The sequence below is a fragment of the Adiantum capillus-veneris genome, chromosome 26, assembly GCF_014529385.1.
Source record: "Adiantum capillus-veneris isolate H3 chromosome 26, ASM1452938v2, whole genome shotgun sequence".
Lineage (NCBI taxonomy): Eukaryota > Viridiplantae > Streptophyta > Polypodiopsida > Polypodiales > Pteridaceae > Adiantum > Adiantum capillus-veneris.
In genome coordinates this window covers 42,656,359-42,674,808 of record NC_140956.1, presented here as the reverse complement: position 1 = coordinate 42,674,808, position 18,450 = coordinate 42,656,359, and the positions used below count along the sequence as shown (strand labels likewise).

The window sequence follows — 18,450 nt, the reverse complement described above, 5'->3', positions numbered from 1 at the left end:
CTTAGGTGCGAGATAAAATCTCCACATGAGATCTTGAGTCCCTCTCTCCTTATGAAACCACTTCTTTATTGAGCTTATCATTGCCAAACTTCAACTTCTCAAAGCATGTAATTTACATCATCCCGACATGTCTGAAAGTCTGAAGCACTTCTCATCAGCATAAATTTCCCATTCACACAATACTACACGAGATCCATATAACACACTATGTATATTTTCCAACCACAGGGAACCACTAAATATTTTAAGTCTCACTTCAGTCTAGCCTTGTAGCAAAAGCATAAGCACCCATACCTGGAGAGAAATACTAAAAGATAACACTTCAGCCTCTGCTTAAGGTCATTTTTAATAATTACAGAATAACCATACTTAGAACAAGTAAAAGCCACAATGCATTTCACAGAAAGTTTCCATAGTGAAGGCAACAAGATACAGACATAGCTTGCAGCTCACCTTGAACAACATCACAACTGCACCAGCGGGTGTGATGCACAAATAAAGCATTCATTCACCACATGCTTAAGAACACAGAAGCGTGAAATACAAATTGAAGAGCCAAACCTATGATGCACTTGCCAATAGTAGTTAGTGAGGCTGTGTCGATGGTCGTGCTTGGTGAAATGCAGGCAGGAAAAAACCATGCATGGTGCATCCATTTCTGCACAAAAATTACATATGTGATCCCTTAAACTCATGAGTGTAATAACGACATGAAAAACCGCAGAATGTCGAGACCATAGGAGCCAAATCATTCCTCTATATTCATCACGTTGCTTTTTTGTATACTAAATATATTAATAACTTAAACTTTAGGCGAATCTTTCCTCTAGTGTGTCTGTAAACACAAGGAAAGTAAGCCTGTGAATTACAAGGCAAACCACTTATAAGGCACACGACTTTGCTAGTGTTGTATGGAACTGACTTTGTATTGTCCTAGAAATCCAATCGGCACATAAACCTACGCTGACCCATATCAAAGATCTCCTTCACCAATGGAGGATATGATTATGATGCTCAAAACAATATAAAAAGATCATGCACAAGGAGAGGTATATTCCACACCACTCCATGCAGGCAAGAAATGTAAAAGATTCATCACAATCGCTGAAGTGCTTCGAGTTGCCCAATAGGATCCACATCTGTAGCGAAAAAAGGAGTAAACTTTGTTAATCAGGACCCTGAATTGAATTTTGAATGTGCAGAAATTTAAAAGAAAAGAAAAACGAGAAACTAAGACAAAAATTTGCAGACATTGCAGAAGCAAACAGTCGTGACTGGAATCTCAGAGACCATCTCAATTTGGTGAATACACCAGCCAATCAAATAGATCGCCATGGAATAGGTTGATAATGGAAAAGACCTTCCCAATCAATAATATGAAATCACATACAGTGATGTTTTAGCCCCACGAGATAAACACATTTCTGCCTACAGAAGATATAAGAGGTGATAAGATCAACAATAGATGATGATAATAGACTTCGGTATTTCTTTATATTGCTTGAACTCAGTACAATGGCGGTGTCCAGTATCTGCACCTTCCACATATATACACGCCATGGGCCTATCCAAAAGCCGTACATGAAAAGCATCAAGTTCTAAAAGCATCTGGTCCCAAATACTGACGCCGAAAGCTGCCAGCGTGTTTCACTGAAATCCGTACACCTGCCACATCATCAGCGTAAAACGTGGGCATCCGTACAACTGCCACGTCATCAGCAATTTACACAAGTTAATTGTGTGTGTGAGGGTTCCTGCTTTATTTTAGTGACTTGGGCACTTGGGCCAACATCAGACAGGGTCCCATAAGTTGGTGGGAACTTCTTTTTAAAAATTAAGCCACTAGGCAAGACTTTGTAAGTTCATAAAACTTCTTCTGCTGCTTCTGTTGCTTCTCTTACGGTTTAGGCCCCTCGGCGGGATCTGCAAGTCGGCTCAAGTCTTCAGTGGCTTGACATGTCAACAGTTCGTGACATCCTGCCTTCTTGAAAGAAGAGCAATCGTTCGCGATTTCCGTGTATCTGCAAATCAACTCAAGTTAGCTCAAAAAATTCTGAGGGTCATTCCGAAGGACATCCCATGGGACAATCAGTTTTCTCATTCCCGAGTCCCGATCGGAGCTCTTAATATTCCGACTCTGCTTCTGGGCATCCCTTTTAGGTTTATAAGAGCCCCTAGGGCCACACTCTGCACAGCGTCTGGACGCAGAGTTTGAGAGTAGAGGTCCCTCGAGAGTTGTATTTTGCAATGATCAATGATAAAGAAATACCGAAAGGGGCCCAAGTCTTTGGGGCCAATGCTTCTGGGCGCGGAACTCCGCCGTGCCATGTCGACTCTCTCCCTCTCTCTATTAAAGTTCAATGCGTGTTTTTGCTATTGATTTCTCGCTTGGAGTATCCAAGCCAATTACAGTGGTCCCTCGAGAGTTGTACTTTGCAATGATCAATGATAAAGAAATACCGAAAGGGGCTCAAGTCTTTGGGGCCAATGCTTCTGGGTGCGGAACTCTGCCGTGCCATGTCGACTCTCTACCTCGCTCTATTAAAGTTCAGTGGTTTTAAAGTTTTTGTTCGTGTGTTTGCTATTGATTTCTCACTTGGAGTGTCCAAGCCTGTTACAGTGGTATCAGAGCTCAAAAAGATTCTTCTTCTACAAAGGATCCGATCCCTTCAACAGCACACTTTGATTCTCGAGGAGAATCTCACAGAGCAATGAAGGTTCATTTGTTTGTTAAAGAATCTTCGTGTTGCAACCCCGGACTTATTAGCCACTCCCACCCTTTGTCCATCACTTCCCACCTTCACCACTCTGTCTTAAAGGGCATAAGAGATAAAGAACCCTAGATTACACATGGGTTCTCATAGAGAATCTAACAGAAATAACACCTCTCGAGAGGGAGGCGAAGAAAAATTGGAATCCGGGGCGGAAACTAAAGAAAAGAATGAAGATTTGGACATATTTTTTGCGGAAAAGTTTACCAGAGCGGAGTACTCCAAAGGCACAAGATTTGCGAAACACTTGAAGAATTACCTAAAGTATGAGATTCACTCACGATGGCATGAGACCATTGATGCTCCTCTTAACTCGGGAAGAAAGCTGAAAGGACATATGAGTGCAGAAAAGCAGAAACTATACTCGCAGAAAGAGCTCGACAGAGCTCTTGACCAGAAGACAAGCCAGATAGTTCCAGAGCAACCAAAGAGTACGGAAGAAAAGGAAAGACAAAAGCAGGACTGGTACCAGACTATGTGGGGACCCACCCTGATTAGATGGATGAAAGCATTGAAATTTGCAGAGCATGGGGCAAAGTGCGAAACCAAGAAGCCCTAATTTTCTTTGATGGAGGAGCGCAGGCCAACTTTATTTCACCCAAATTGGCAGCTCGTCTTGGAATTACGCCCGAGGAAATGGGGCCATAGGTCGAGGTTGTTCTAGTGGCACCCGGACAAGATGTTGCCTTTACACCTGTCATTGGCAAACTATGTTTGCATTGTCAAGGGTATTTAGGGCACAAGGACTTTTACATCATGCCTTTGCAAGGGTGTGACGTCCTCCTAGGAATCCCTTGGTTCCACAAGAACAACGCCGTGGTCGATTATAGGGCAAGGAAGGCCATCTTGAAGAATGAGAAGGGCGAAGAGATTATACTTGATGTAAAACTCCAGGACGAGTCCATCCACCTTGTATCAGCTTCAGCCGTTTCCAAAGTAAAGAAATCCAGTTTTTTTAAAAGAATTGAATTACAATCAAAGGTCAAATATGTCAGCCTCGAAAAGAAACAACAAGATTTTCTTCAAGCTCAGACTAACTGTTTCTCGGAAGGCTTACCAAGAGAGTTACCTACTCCACGATCATTCATTTGACCACCTTAATCCAACTGCCCAAAATGAAGCAATAATGAACTAGCTAAAAGAACTTCTTGAGAAGGGTCTCATCCAACCTAGTACTTCACCATTCTGTTTGCATGTGTTGTTGGCTTTGAAGAAAGATGGATCTTGGAGAATGTGCATTGACTATAGAGCTCTCAATAAAATCACCATCAAGAAAAGATTCCCTATCCCAAGGATCGATAATATACTCGACAGACTTCAGGGGTCTACTTGCTTTAGCAGAATCAATCTGAAGAGTAGATATGATCAGATCCGAATTGCTCTTGGAGACGTCTACAAGACAGCTTTCAGGACGACTTTTGGCTTATACGAAAATTTGGTGATGCCCTTTGGCCTCACGAATGCTCCGGCTACATTTAACCGTATGATTAATAGGATTTTCATAGAGTAGTGATCATTTTTGGGCACTTTAATTGACATCGTCGTCTTCTCTAAGAGTGAGGCAAAGCACCGACACCATCTGTTACCCGTTTTCCAGGCACTGCCGCAACATAAATTGGTTATAAATGCGAAAAAGAACAAGTTTTTCTTGCCAGAGACACTCTTTTTGGGACACATCGTCTCAGCGGAAGGTGTGTCACAAGGACGGGCACCACGTGCCAACGGAAAAGAACAGACTAAACAACTTTAAGCGCTTCAAATAACACTGAATAGAAAAAGATGCACGATACACGAAATGAGGAGTGGTGGAATTCCACCCCCAAGGGAGCATTGTATCTAGACCTTGGCGCCCCTTTCGGTATTTCTTTATATTGTTTCAACTTAGTACAAGCCGCTACTCCATGCTCTAGAGTCTACTCCTTCACCCAGAAGCGTGCCAGAGAACGAGCCCATCACACATATTTAAAGGCCCTTGGCCTATGAAAAGCAGTTACATGAAAAGCTTCAAACTCAAAAGCATTTGGCCTCAAAAACTAGCGCTAACAAACAACGTAAAAGCAAGAAATCCATACAATCTGCCACGTTAGCAACTAGCACATTTCGCCGATGTCCGTACAGGCTGCCACGTCAGCATGTGAACGCGTTTTGCGAGCGTCCGTATAGTTGCCACATCATCAATAGTTTACGCAAAAGACTGTGTGTGTGCGTGTGTGTATGGGATCTTGCTTTATTTTAATGTTTTTAGGTCACTTGGGCCCCATCGGACACGGTCCTGTAAGTTGGTGGGAACTCTTCTTTAAAAATAGGCCACTCGGGAAGACTTCGCAAGTTGGTAAAACTTCTTCTATTGCTTCTTCTTCTTCTTCTTCTTCTCTTGTTGCTTGTTCACTTAGGGTTTAGGCCCCTCAAGAGGGATCTGTAGGCTGGTTCTGTCACAAAGTGATGACATGGCGGACAGCAGAAACCCTAATTTCTGCCAGAAACCCTAAAATTCTTGCAAACCCTAATTTTTGCCAGAAACCCTAAATTCCGGAAATCACGGAGGCGGATTATTATTTTTTATTTTTATTTTTTTAAAAAGGAAAATGATGAGCGACGCGAATTTTGCTTTTGCCTTTTTTTTATAAAAAATAAGAAAAGACTCTCTAAGAGAGAGAGAGAACTGATGCTTTTGATTTTAAAAGCTTTTGGGGCTCTGCTTTTGGGCATCCCTTGTAACCTTTAAATTAGTGGCGAGGGCCTCACTTCTCAGAGCATCTGGACGCAGAGTCTGAGAGTGAAACCCTAATCGCTCTCTTGTACTTTGATGATTGATTAATACAAAAAGAAATACCGAAAGGGGCGCCAGTCTTTGGGGCCAATATCTCTAGGCACGGAACTCCGCCGGGCCAGTGCAAATCTATTGTGATCTGTGAATTGTTTTGAAGTGGTTATTTGGTGCTGTCGCGGTTGATTCTTGACTTGGAGTGTCCAAGTTTGTTACAGTGGTATCAAAGCACGGCCGATTTCTCTTCTACGGGAAATCCGATCCCCGAATTTTTTTTCCGCGGCACCTATGGCTTCAAGCAATGATCAGTCGACTCCCTCTGCATCTGGAGATGCGGGCTGGGATCACAACGAAGATTCTGGCAGAGAGTATGGCCCACCTCGGCCTACTCAAGCGGAGCAAAGAGAGATGACGCGTCTTCAATTGATCGGCGATGCTCAATTTTGCCAAGGATCCGAAGATGGCAAAATATATGAACCAGACCTCTTTGGAAGAGGTACAAACAGAGTGGCAGAGAACCACAACACCACTCCCGAAACCCGCTCTCAAGAAACCTTCTGCCTCCAAGAAAATATACGGAGAAGAAACTGGAGAACGTGGTTGATGCACCGATTGCTCAGCTTTTCGACGTGCAAAAGAAAGCCAAAAGGCACGGCAAAAAGCAGAAGAAAAGCACTGACTTTCCAGGTTATTTGGGTCGTCAGTCGACATTCGACAAGGCAAAGAAACAGAAGAAGCGTGTCAAGTTTGAAGGCTTACCCAGTTCTTCTTCTTCTTCTTCTTCTTCTTCAGATAGTTCTTCTAGCTCCTCGGATTCGAGCGAAGAAGACATGAAAAGCAAAAAGCGAAGCAAGAAACAAAGCTTGGGAAAGGGCAAGAAAAAGGCAAAGAAGGCTACATCTCGCCCAGAGACTGACAGTTCTAATGAGGACTCGTCTACAGACAGCTCAGATTCCGATGACGGAAAGTTTTATGCGAACAAGAAGAATTTTTACAAAGCCAACCAGTATGACTTTCTCGAAGATGAAAGCAAGAAAGTCCGAGAGTTTAAGGAAGGTGGCCACTCGATCAAGTTTGATACTTTTTCAGGATACTCAGATGCTTCGAAGGCTTTGTCTTTTATACAACAGTTTGACATCGCTTTCGCGGGAGGACGCTATTCAGAGCACTCCAAGATTCGGAGAGCTGCCTCTTACTTTAAGGGGAATGCTCGTACTTGGTGGTCCACGCTTCTTTTAAAGAAGACTGCGCCAGTTACATGGCTGAAATTTAAGAGGCTTTTTATTTGTTCTTGGTTGCCGCAAGAATATGAACGAGATATACGAGCTGCTTGGAACCATCTTCGGATGACCAAGAGCGATACAGTAAATGCTTATTGTGAAAGATTTTGGAGCTCTTTTCTACCGGCCTCTTCATTCAAGAAGATCTCGTTCAGAGAACAGATTGAGCGGTTTACCATGGGTCTACCCACAGAGATCCGAGATCACTGCTTGGAACAGAAGTCAACTTCTATTCAGGAGTTGATGAGTCATGCGAAGCGGGGCTTTGCCATTCACTCTGGCAGTCTGACCTACCCCACAGATGAGGCCATGACACAACGAGCCGAACAGACTTCTGGGAATGAAAGTAGAAAGAAAAAGAGCAACCCAGAGAAAAACGATGCACGACCCAAGCTTACTCCTAAGGAGAGAGCTCGCTTCATCCGAGAGGGGAAGTGCTTTGGATGCAGGAAACATGGACATATCTCCGCGAAGTGCCCTAAAAAGGCACAGAAAGAACAGAATGATAAAGATGACCACAGGTCTGAGAGTTCGAGAGCAGCTGAGGAATGTGGCAGAAAAGGCAGATAGAAAAGCAGAACTGGTACCACATGGCGTGGGACCTGCACCGAATCTAATGATGAAAGTACAAACTTTGCCGCTTTTGGAGCAAAGTGAAGGATCAGGAAGCTCTTTTGAAGGAGCCAAGGCAAACTTCTTTTCACTTGGAACTGGCGGCTCGATTTGGATTTACGCCCAACAGACTTACGCCATAGGCGGAGGTAGTTCAACTGGCACCCGGATGAGATGTTGCCATTACACCGAGCATTGGCAAACTTCGTTTGCAATGACAAGGGTGTTCAAGGCACGCGAGTGACGTTCTACTCGGGATCCCTTGGTACCACAAGAACTACGCCGTGGTTGACTACCGGGTCTTGTATCTCGCATTAGAAGACTCAATGGGAAAAGAACTTACCTTTGGTGGAATTTGCCTACAATAACACGATACACTCTTCGACGGGGAAGACGCAATGTGAGATTGTTGAAAGTGCTGCGAAGGTTCCATCCTTCCTGAGCACGAAAGATTAGAAATTTGAAGCGGATGAATATTCGCGAGATTTGGATACGGCTTTTGCCAAGGTTCGCGAGACTTTGCAGGAGTCTCAAGAACGACAGAAAAAGGCAGCGGATCGCCATCGTCGCGACTGGAAACTGAAGGAGGAAAATTGGGTGCTCTTACTTTTGAGAAGGCACGCCTAAGAAAGAAAAAGGGAAAGGAGAGGCTTTTTCCAAAGCTTAGTATGTGATACTACGGACCTTTCCAGATTACTGACAAGATAAATGATGTCTCCTTCCGATTGAAACTGCCAGATACTTGGAGGATTCACAATGCATTGCATGTGAGTCTCTTGAACCCTGTTAAGGGTGATGTGCCTGATGATCGGGAGCCTGATGAGCAACCCGCAGTGGAAAAAAACGAGGAGATCGTTGTTCCTGAACAGATTTTGGCACCTAATGATACGAAGAAAGGTAAAGTCCGAAGGCGGTTCTTGGTTTAGTTCAAGAAGTTTCCTGCATTTGATGCGAAGTGGATGGAGGAGGAGGACCTAGCAGATACTCCTCGGATTGTGAAACTTTACCTCGATGTTTTGGTTTAGCATAGTCTACTCCAAATGGAACCCAAAACTCAGCTTGGCCGAAGATCTGGTGCAGTGGGATGCACAAGAGGGGAGTTACTCCGCTCCTTTGTCAACAGATGCCTTGATTTTGATACTAAAGTCACTGATGTCTCTTTGAGCTTCAGGGATACTGAGAGCTGACAGTATTCTGCCGGATGACTTTATGAAATGGAATTCGTGATTATGATACTGATTTGTTCTTGACTTCTTGTGAGTGCAGGAACTGATAGACGAAATGACTGCAGCATTTTGGTCTTATTGATCTCGAATAGACATGGTTGCAATAAGGGTTAGTCAATCGGACATCGATGAGGTCCCGATTGGACCTAGATGTGATTGCTAGCTACATTGCCGATAAATCATGGTCTAAGATCCGAATGAATGTTGAATGTCATGTGATGTCCTGTGATGTCGTGTGATGTGACTGTCGATTTTGTACATGTGCTAGATGTGTGTTCCTAGTACGCAGGTACTAACAGTCAGTGTCTGCTAAGACGGTTTATGGCTTTTGTCGGTTTTGCAGGCGTAATCGCGGTCAATTACAATGCTTTCAAGAGGGGGGTATGTCACAAACTGATGACATGGCTGACAACAGAAACCCTAATTTCTGCCAGAAACCCTAAAATTCTTGCAAACCCTAATTTTTGCCAAAAACCCTAAATTCCGGAAATCGCGGAGGCGGATTATTATTTTATTTTATTTTTTTTAAAAAAAAAGGAAAATGATGAGCGACGCGAATTTTGCTTTTGCTTTTTTTATAAAACAAGAGAAAAGAATCTCTACGAGAGAGAGAGAACTGAGAGTGAAACCCTAACCGCTCTCTTGTACTTTGATGATTGATTAATAGAAAAAGAAATACCGAAAGGGGCGCCAGTCTTTGGGGCCAATATCTCTAGGCACGGAACTCCGCCGGGCCAGTGCAAATCTATTGTGATCTGTGAATTGTTTTGAAGTGGTTATTTGGTGCTGTCGCGGTTGATTCTTGACTTGGAGTGTCCAAGTTTGTTACAGGTTCCATTTTTCCTTTTGATTGACAAGTCAGCAATTTGTGACATCCACCCTTCTTGAAAGAAAAAATAGTCCGTGATTACCGTATATCTACAAAACAACTCAAGTTCGCTCAAAAAATTCCAAGGGTCATTACGAGGGACATTCCGAGGGGCAATCAATTTTCTCATTCTAAATTGGAGCTCTTGATATCCTAGGTCGTTGGCTTCCCCAAAAAATCTCATCCAATAAGGAGTCTCATACCAGATTGGAGCTCTTGATATCCTGGATCGTTGGCTTCCCACAAAAATCTCATCCAATAAGGAGTATTCAGTGATTGGCACATCACAATGCAACACAAATGCTCACATATGCATGTTACAAGACGCAACGAACAGCATCGATGAGCACTCCCCCGAGACAAAACAGTCTGCAATATGAAGCTACTCAACAACTATCTTGTCACATCCCCCCCCCCCGCGCGCGGCAAATAACCTAAAAGGTCCGTGCCATGAGCTCAAAAGACTGGTACAACCAAACGCTCCCCAGACCGCAACATGGATCGCTTGGAGGTTCAAGCATACAACCAAATGCTCCCCAGACATCCCGTCTGCGTCGTTCGGAGGTTTTCCAGCACACAACGAAACGCTCCCTAGACATCCCGTCTGCGTCGTTCCGAGGTTTTCAAGCACACAACAAAACACTCCCCAGACATCCCGTCTGCGGCTTTCCGAGGTTCAGACAAATACCAAACAGCATTTCTCACTACTCCACCCGGGAGTAAAATCACTAATCATTGAAACCAGTATTAAAACCAGAGTCAAAAAATTCAAATCAACACCTAGACAGGTTTAAAACAGATACCATCCATTTCAAACAAATTTCAAACAATACTTCCTCAAACAGATCTAAATACAAAACAACTGGAAAATTCACTCAAGTTTTTGTTCGGACAGCCAAACTTTGAGAGCGACTGGCTTGTCCTTCTGCATCAAGCTAATGGTTCAATTCTGGATGTGGAGAGTCGCATCATTCTTGTCGTGCCAAGGTATGCCCAAGACAACGTCGCAATTGCCCAACTTCATAATGTGCAAATCGGTTTTTCCATGATAATCTTGGATAGTCACTGGAAGAGCACCAATGAACGGTGGCTAGCTCAACTTCAATTTCTTCACCCTCTCCATCATAATCGAAGTACATCTGCTTCAACAATTCTGGATGGAAGAAGTTCTCTGTAGCTCCGGGTCAAAGAAAATAAGGGCTTTCAAGCCGTTGACTTTGCCATATGCTCAACACAATTCATTTGTACTTTCAAGGCGTATGCCTTAGATATAAGTAACTAGTCCAATAGCGGGTCTAGCTCTCTTAGCTGGAGGTGGCCCTCGGGCTCTTTCTATTATGGGAGCAGAAGGTTGCTCTAGAGACATCGAGGCTCGCTCAGGAAACGTAGTGAATGCATGCCATGCTTGAAAACATTCGAAGCATCGGCGTTCTTGTAAAAGGGTTTCTTGTTCGTTGTTGTCGAGAGTTTTGGTTGGTGGCCGCAGTTGGTTCTGTGGTAAACTCCAACTTGCTCTTCATCACTTTGTAGCCGATGTCACAAAATGATGACGTGACAATACTGCCCGGGGACACACATAGTACGACATAGTGATGTGGCACTACTTGTACGAATTGCTCGTGAAACGTGCTCATAGGCTAGCAATACAAACGTCCATGAAACATGCTGGCTATATAGACGTCCATAAAACGCTCTGATAGGATGCTGACGTGGCAGATTCTACAGAATTCCGCAAATTGCGTTGATGCTTTTTGGGCCATATTTTGGAGCCAGTAGCTTTTGGAACCAATTTCTTTTGAGTTAGATTCTTGTTAGGGCTCTGCTTTTGTCATCTTTTGTAAGAATAAAAGGACCCTTAAGGGCCTCACTCTTCAAAGCATCTCGACACAGAGTCTAAGAACAGAGGACCCCTTTGGGTGTTGTGCTTTGCTCAAGCTTTAATATAATAAAGAAATATCGAAAGGAGTGTGAGGTTTCAGGGCCAAGACCTCTAGGCACGGAACTACGTCGGACTGTATCGACTCAAGTTTTAAAGTGTGAAGTATTTTTAAGTGATTCTCTCGAGTGTCGTGTCAGATTCTCGACTTGGGGTGCCATGTCGACTCAAATTTTAAAATTGTGAAGTATTTTCAAGTGATTCTCTTGTGTGTTGTGCCGGATTCCCGACTTGGGGTACTGAAGCCTCGTGACAATGGTATCAGAGTATCAGGTGTGTGCTTTTCTAAAAGCATACCGGTCCTATTCAAAGAGCAGACAGGGCACTTGGGTACTTGTCACAAGACGGGCACCACGTGCCAATAGAAAAGAACAGACTAAACAGACCTTTAGCACTTCAATAACAACTGAACTGAAAGAGAGAGAGAGACGACGCACGACACGGAGTGGCGGAATTCCACCCACAGAGTATTGGCCCCAAACCTTGGCGCCCCTTTCGGTATTTCTTTATATTGCATCAACACAATACAAGCCGGTACTCCAGACTCTGCACCTTCTCCAGGAAGCATCCCAAAGAATGAGCCCTAGCCTCATATTTAAAGGCCCTTGGCCTAAAAAGCAGTTTACATGAAAAGCTTTCAAACTCAAAAGCTTATGGTCCAAAAGCAAAGCCAAAAAGCTGTCAACGTAAATCACGGAAATCCGTACAGCCTACCACGTCATCATGTCAGCGCAATTTTCAGAAACCTGCCACGTTGTTGCAAGTTTTAGGGTTAGGGTTTCCAGAATTAGGGTTTCAACAATTAGGGTTTTCAAAATTAGGGTTTCAGCAGTTATAGTTTTTGGCAAAAATTAGGGTTAGGGTTTTCTGCTCTCGGGCAACCACATTATCACTTTGTGACACTTCTTCTGTTACTTGTTCTTCTTAGGGTTTAGGCCCCTCGGCCACATCTTTAAGTTGGCTCCATTCTTTAGGTTTTGACACGTCAACAGTTTGTTACATCTCCCCTTCGTGAAAGAGAGTAATCGACAATGATTACAGCATATCTACAAAACAACTCAAGTTAGCTCAAAAATTTCCGAGGGTCATTCCGAGGGACAATCAGTTTGCTCTTTTTATTAAGGAGTTAGCTTCTCCTTTCTGCTCTTTTGATCAAGGAGTTAGCTTCTCCTTTCAACTGTTTTGATCAAGGAGTTAGCTTCTCCTTTCTGCTCTTTTGATCAAGGAGTTAGCTTCTCCTTTCGTCCAAATTGGAACTCTTGATATTCCGGCGTAGTAAAATTAGCCATCACACCCAGACCGTACTGATCTTCCACGGGTGTCTAGATGCACTATAATTACATACCCACGCAATCTCATCCAATAAGGAATATTCAGTAGTTGGCACGTCACAATGCAACACAAATGCTTACATATGCATGTTACAAGACATATAAACATAAAGCCGCCGATGAACATTCCCCCCGCAAATAACCATAAAGGTCCGGGCCAGGAGCTGTTCAACGACTCCCTCATCACTCCTCTCGCAAATAACCTAGAAAGGTCCTGGCCATGAGATAAAGAGGCCTTTTACAACCAAACGCCCCCCAGACCACAGCCTGCATCGTTTGGAGGTGCTGAGAGTAACCACTACTCAGACTTCTTAATACTCCCCCCGTAAATAACCATGCAGGTCCGGGCCATTAGTAACAACAACAATACTCCCCCCGTAAATAACCACAAGGGTCTGGGCCATGAGTAAAAACAACACTTTTCAATCATTCAATACTCCACCCGTAAATAACCACAAGGGTCCGGGCCATGAGTATGAACAAGCATTCACAAACATAATTTCTCACTACTCTACCCGGGAGTAAAATCACCAATCATTGAAACCGGTATTAAAACCAGAGTCAAACAATTCAAATTGGCACCAAGACAGGTTCAAAACAGATACCATCCATTTCAAACAAATTCCAAACAGGATCACCAAACAAGATCAAACACAACTCAAACTTAAAAAGCAGTCTCGACATCAGCCGAGCTCGAAAAGTCGATTGACTTTCCATCCTGAAACATGCACCAAAATTTAGGGTTAGGTTTCTTCCATAAGGTTGTAGAGAACCACAACATGGTCCATCAGCTCTCGGACACACAATGTTCGTCTGGCAGCGATGGTAGTCCCAAGATAGCAATCGCACTGAGCCACCAAGGTTATCTGATCGTGAAGAGATATCTATTGGGAGATGTCGAGAAACTTCAAGTTATAATCTGTTAGGGTTTCCATGGCAACCATTTCAGGATACCCCACTATGTCAGAAGTTGCACTCCGAAGGAAGATGTCAGAAACCATATAACTTCAGGCAAAAATTTTCTTGAAAGCTTGCCAAGTACTTGGAGTATGCTTCTTGGTAGTTGTAGACATCAACATTTGCATGGCACTGCTTCTGAGAAAAAAAACAATGACTTGAAACAAATCTGGATCCTTCTCTTGCAAGTGATCTTAATTGGCTTATGCCCTGTAAGACACTGTGGTGAAGACGGGAGCGTGCTTGATGCGCGATGAAGTAAGGGTGGGAGTGACTAATAAGTTCGGGTTGGAGAAGTCCGGGTTGGAGGGCGAAGATACCTCAAATAAAATTCCAAAAGCTCTGTCTGCTCTTTTGAAGGCAGGACCTGTATGCTTTCAAAATAGCACACGCCTGATGCTCTGATACCACTGTCACAAGACGGGCCACGTACCAATAGAAAAGAACAGACTGAACAAACCTTTAGCACTTCAATAACAACTAAACTGAAAGAGAGAGAGAGATGACACGCGACATGGAGTGGCGGAATTCCACCCCAGAGAGTATTGGCCCCAAACCTTGGCGCCCCTTTCGGTATTTCTTTATATTGCATCAACACAGTACAAGCCAGTACTCCAGACTCTGCACCTTCTCCAGGAAGCATCCTAGAGAATGAGCCCTAGCCTCATATTTAAAGGCCCTTGGCCTAAAAAGCAGTTTACATGAAAAGCTTTCAAACTCAAAAGCTTCTGGGCCAAAAGCAAAGCCAAAAAGCTGTCAACATAAATCATGGAAATCCGTACAACCTGCCATGTCATCATGCCAGCGCAATTTTTGAAAATCTGCCACGCTGTTGCAGCTTTAGGGTTAGGGTTTCCAGAATTAGGGTTTGCAGGTTTTAGGGTTAGGGTTTCCAGAATTAGGGTTTCAGCAGATAGGGTTTTTGGTAGAAATTAGGGTTAGGGTTTTTTGGTCTCGGACAACCACATCATCACTTTGTGACACTTCTTCTGTTACTTGTTCTTCTTAGGGTTTAGGCCCCTCGGCCACATCTGGAAGTTGGCTCCATTCTTTAGGCTTTGACACGTCAACAGTTTGTTACAGCACTTTGGAAATTGTTATTGAAGAATCTTCATGTCCCAATCCCCTCGGACTTATTATTGAAGATTGTTATTGAAGAATCCTCGTGTCCCGACACCGGATTTATTAGCCACTCCCACCCTTACTTCATCGTGCATCGGGCGCACTCCCGTCTTCATCGCTCTGTCTTACAAGGCATAAGCCGTAAAGAATCCTAGATTGGACATGGGTTCTCGTGGAGAATCTGACAGAGATAATACCTATCACAAGAGATATTACAAGGCGAGAAGATACTCGCTCTAGAACAGATAACCTCTCAGAGGAGATATTATAGGGCAAGAAGATACTCACTTTTTTATGGAAAGGAAACTAAAAGGGATATTGATATCTTGTTGTCTGTGTGCAGATAAACTAGTAGGAGCAAGGAACATGCATATGAAAGCATTTGGAAACATGGAGCTGGACCTCGACCCTTTTGCAACGAGGTGAACCATTTGAATAAGATGATGAAGAATTGGGAGCGACGACAACTCTGGAATGAGCCCAATCACGATTCGAGATAAGAATCATGAACTTTGAATGAATGATGATGATTCTAGTGCATCAAGATTCCCATATGAATGAGATGACTAGATATTGCTGTAAGCGCATCAAGAGTTCCTACGGGAGGAGATGGCTACACAGGAATCTAGGTGCATTAAGACTTCTGGACGGATGAGATGACTAGATGATTGAAACACCGTGTTCAGTATGAGCTAAGTGTGTGAATGAAGAACTTTGAAATAGGAATCCAAGATGAATTTGATTTATGTATGAAATTAATGTTTTCTGAAAGAACTTGCTAGTTGTGTGCAGATAACACATGAAAATCGAGAATGAGATGATGATTTTGGAGCACTGACAGCTCCCGAATGAGCCTGATAACGAATCATGAATATTGAATCACGACTGATTCAATGGGATTGTCGTAAGCGCATCAAGAGATCCTGCAGGAGGAGAAGATGGCCACACAGCTAGAACTGAATGATTGGACCACTCTGTTCAATATGAACTTAGTGATGGATTGGGATCCCCAAAAACTCGCACGCGACAGTGCTCGAGTGCAGAAGAAATGATTGACCAAACGACTACAGCATTTTGGTCTCGAAAATCTATGGACATGATAGCAATATGGGATTAGTCAACATCAATGAGATCTGGGATAGATCTAGATGCGATTGAAACATGGTCCTATATCAGAACGAAATCCATGGACGTGATCGCGATATGGGATTAGTTAAATCGACATCTCTGACGTCCGGTGCGGATCTAGATGCGATTGCTAAATACGTCGCCAGGAATCGCAATCCTAGATTCTATGTGATGTTATCTGAATGTGATTTGAGTGTGATCTCAATATGATGTGATGTGACTGTCGTCTTTGCCGGATTTGTTTCGTCTAGTGCGTCGATACTTAGAGTCAGTGTCTACTAAACTGGTTTATGACTTATGTCTGATTTTATAGACATAATCGAGGGTGATTACAATTCTTTCAAGAGGGGTTATGTCACAAAATGATGACGTGGCAATATTACCCGAGGACACACACAGAACGGCATGATGACGTGGCACTGCCTATACGGACTATCCGTGAAACGCGCTGACACGTTGGCTGTACGAACACCCGTAAAACGCGCTCATAGGGTGCTGACGTGGCAAATTGTACGGAATACCGCAAATTGCGCTAATGCTGTTTGGTCCAGATTTAGGAGCCAATCGCGTTTGGAACCAATTTCTTTCGAGTTGGATTGCTTTTGGGGCTCTGCTTTTGGCATCGCTTTTAAGAATAAAAGGACCCTTAGGGGCATCACTCTTCAGAGCATCCCTTAACCACCACTTGAAGACTTTAAGAAATGTGCAAGGAAATATTGATAAAACTTGAAAACAATCTTTGCTAAAAATTGCAATCTATTACACGTGTAAAATGCAGATCAAACAAGTGGTTTATAAGAACTTAATTCAGATCAAACAATACATGTTAACAGTCTGACACATTTTAGCATATATTGAATTTTTAACTTATATTTTTCCCCGTGCGCACATACTAGTTCAAACAAAGCACACACCGACTTAAAAACTTCAAAAACATTTAAAACACTGGAACTATACAAATTGGACTAGCAAATTGTGTTCATACACTTTTTTACATAGAATTTATGTAAATATAGCAATCAAAAAAGTGATGATAATTGATGTTCTTTGAAAACATACAAAAGAATATTTAACATGCAAATTGTGTGCAAATTTTTTTTTACAGAGAATTTATGTAAATGAAGCATTAAAAATAGCGATAAGGCCTGAGGTCTTTAAAAAGATAAAACAGAATATTTAACATGCAATTTGTGTGCAAGTACTTTTTTGCATATAATTTATATAAATGGAGCATTTAAAATAGCGATGATTGACGATTAAAGTATTCTTTTGAATATGATTAGCTAGTATATAATTTCATATGGATAGTTAAAAACAACAAAATCAAACAATTCATACATTTGTATATGAAATACTCTTCATAGCCGCGTTACCGACCAAGTATTTCATATTCTTAATACTTAAAAAATTAACTGCACATGCACATACAGATTATATGACGTGAACGCCACATTTATGCAAAAAGAGATGCTTCTAACAAACGAAACTTTATTAGCCGTGTTACCGACCGAGTGCTGCCTGAATCTAAGGAGAAATAATGGCTTGCATACGAACATCATATAGCCGCGTTATCGACCGATGCCCATATGTTTTTAGAGTAAGGGGAAGGGAAGTTGACCTCCCATAAGGATACTAGCTTCGTCGCGTCACCGACATAGTACACAGACAGTAAGCCAATACTTACCACAAGGACACCATCTTCCTCGTGTCATTGAGGTCATGCCCCTGTGATAATCATTGTTCCGTAGAAGAGCTTACACACACATTGTGTGGTAAGGTACCTTATCATTGCCGTGCAATACAACAAAAGGCACGCTACCATAGAACGCATACACACACACAACACATACCCGAATTGTGTGGTTAGGTACTCCGCTATTGTCGCGAACTGTGATACAGAGCACGCTCCCACACGACCCCCTCTCTCCTCTCTCCTCTCTACGTACCTACAAAGGTGGTCGACAAGCGCTCTCTCTCTCTCTCTCTCTCTCTCTCTCTCTCTCTCTCTCTCTCTCTCTCAGAAGATGAAAGCAAGAAATAACACCCAACGGGCCCGATTGGGCCCGCATATAGAATATTGCGTGCCCGCTGTCGTGCAGCTCCGCTCCCAGGTAAAGAAAGATGCAAGAAAAATGCACATTAAGTTTGTTTGAAGCTTATATGTTTAATGAACGGTATGATTAAGGGCTGGTTGAAGGCCGAGTTCAATACTAAATGTATGTCAAATGTGGCTGAAAGGGCCAAAACATGCTTTAATGATGCTAAGAAGTGTTATGCTTGAAGTGGTCATAGCTGGGATTTTATTAACCCAAGTTGAAGTACTCAAAAAGCTCTACATGCCTGTCTTTACGGCTCGTCAATCGGAGCTACGGGTAAGAAGTTATGACAGTTTTAAGTTGATTCCGTAGCAGATCTGTACCGGATCGTGCAACGGCAACTGAGGGGGCAAAAA

General features: G+C 43.0%; 1 protein-coding gene across 1 annotated transcript in view; it reads right to left on the bottom strand.

Moving 5' to 3' along the window:
* Nucleotides 1–739: 739 nt before the first annotated feature.
* The window catches only part of LOC147423340 (protein SEMI-ROLLED LEAF 2-like), a 114,425-nt gene continuing 96,714 nt past the window's right edge, over nt 740–18,450 (bottom strand). Inside the window, exon 19 of the mRNA XM_086501033.1 lies at nt 740–1,139. The gene's annotated coding sequence lies outside the window, so the exon portion shown is untranslated. The remainder of the gene's footprint in view (nt 1,140–18,450) is intronic.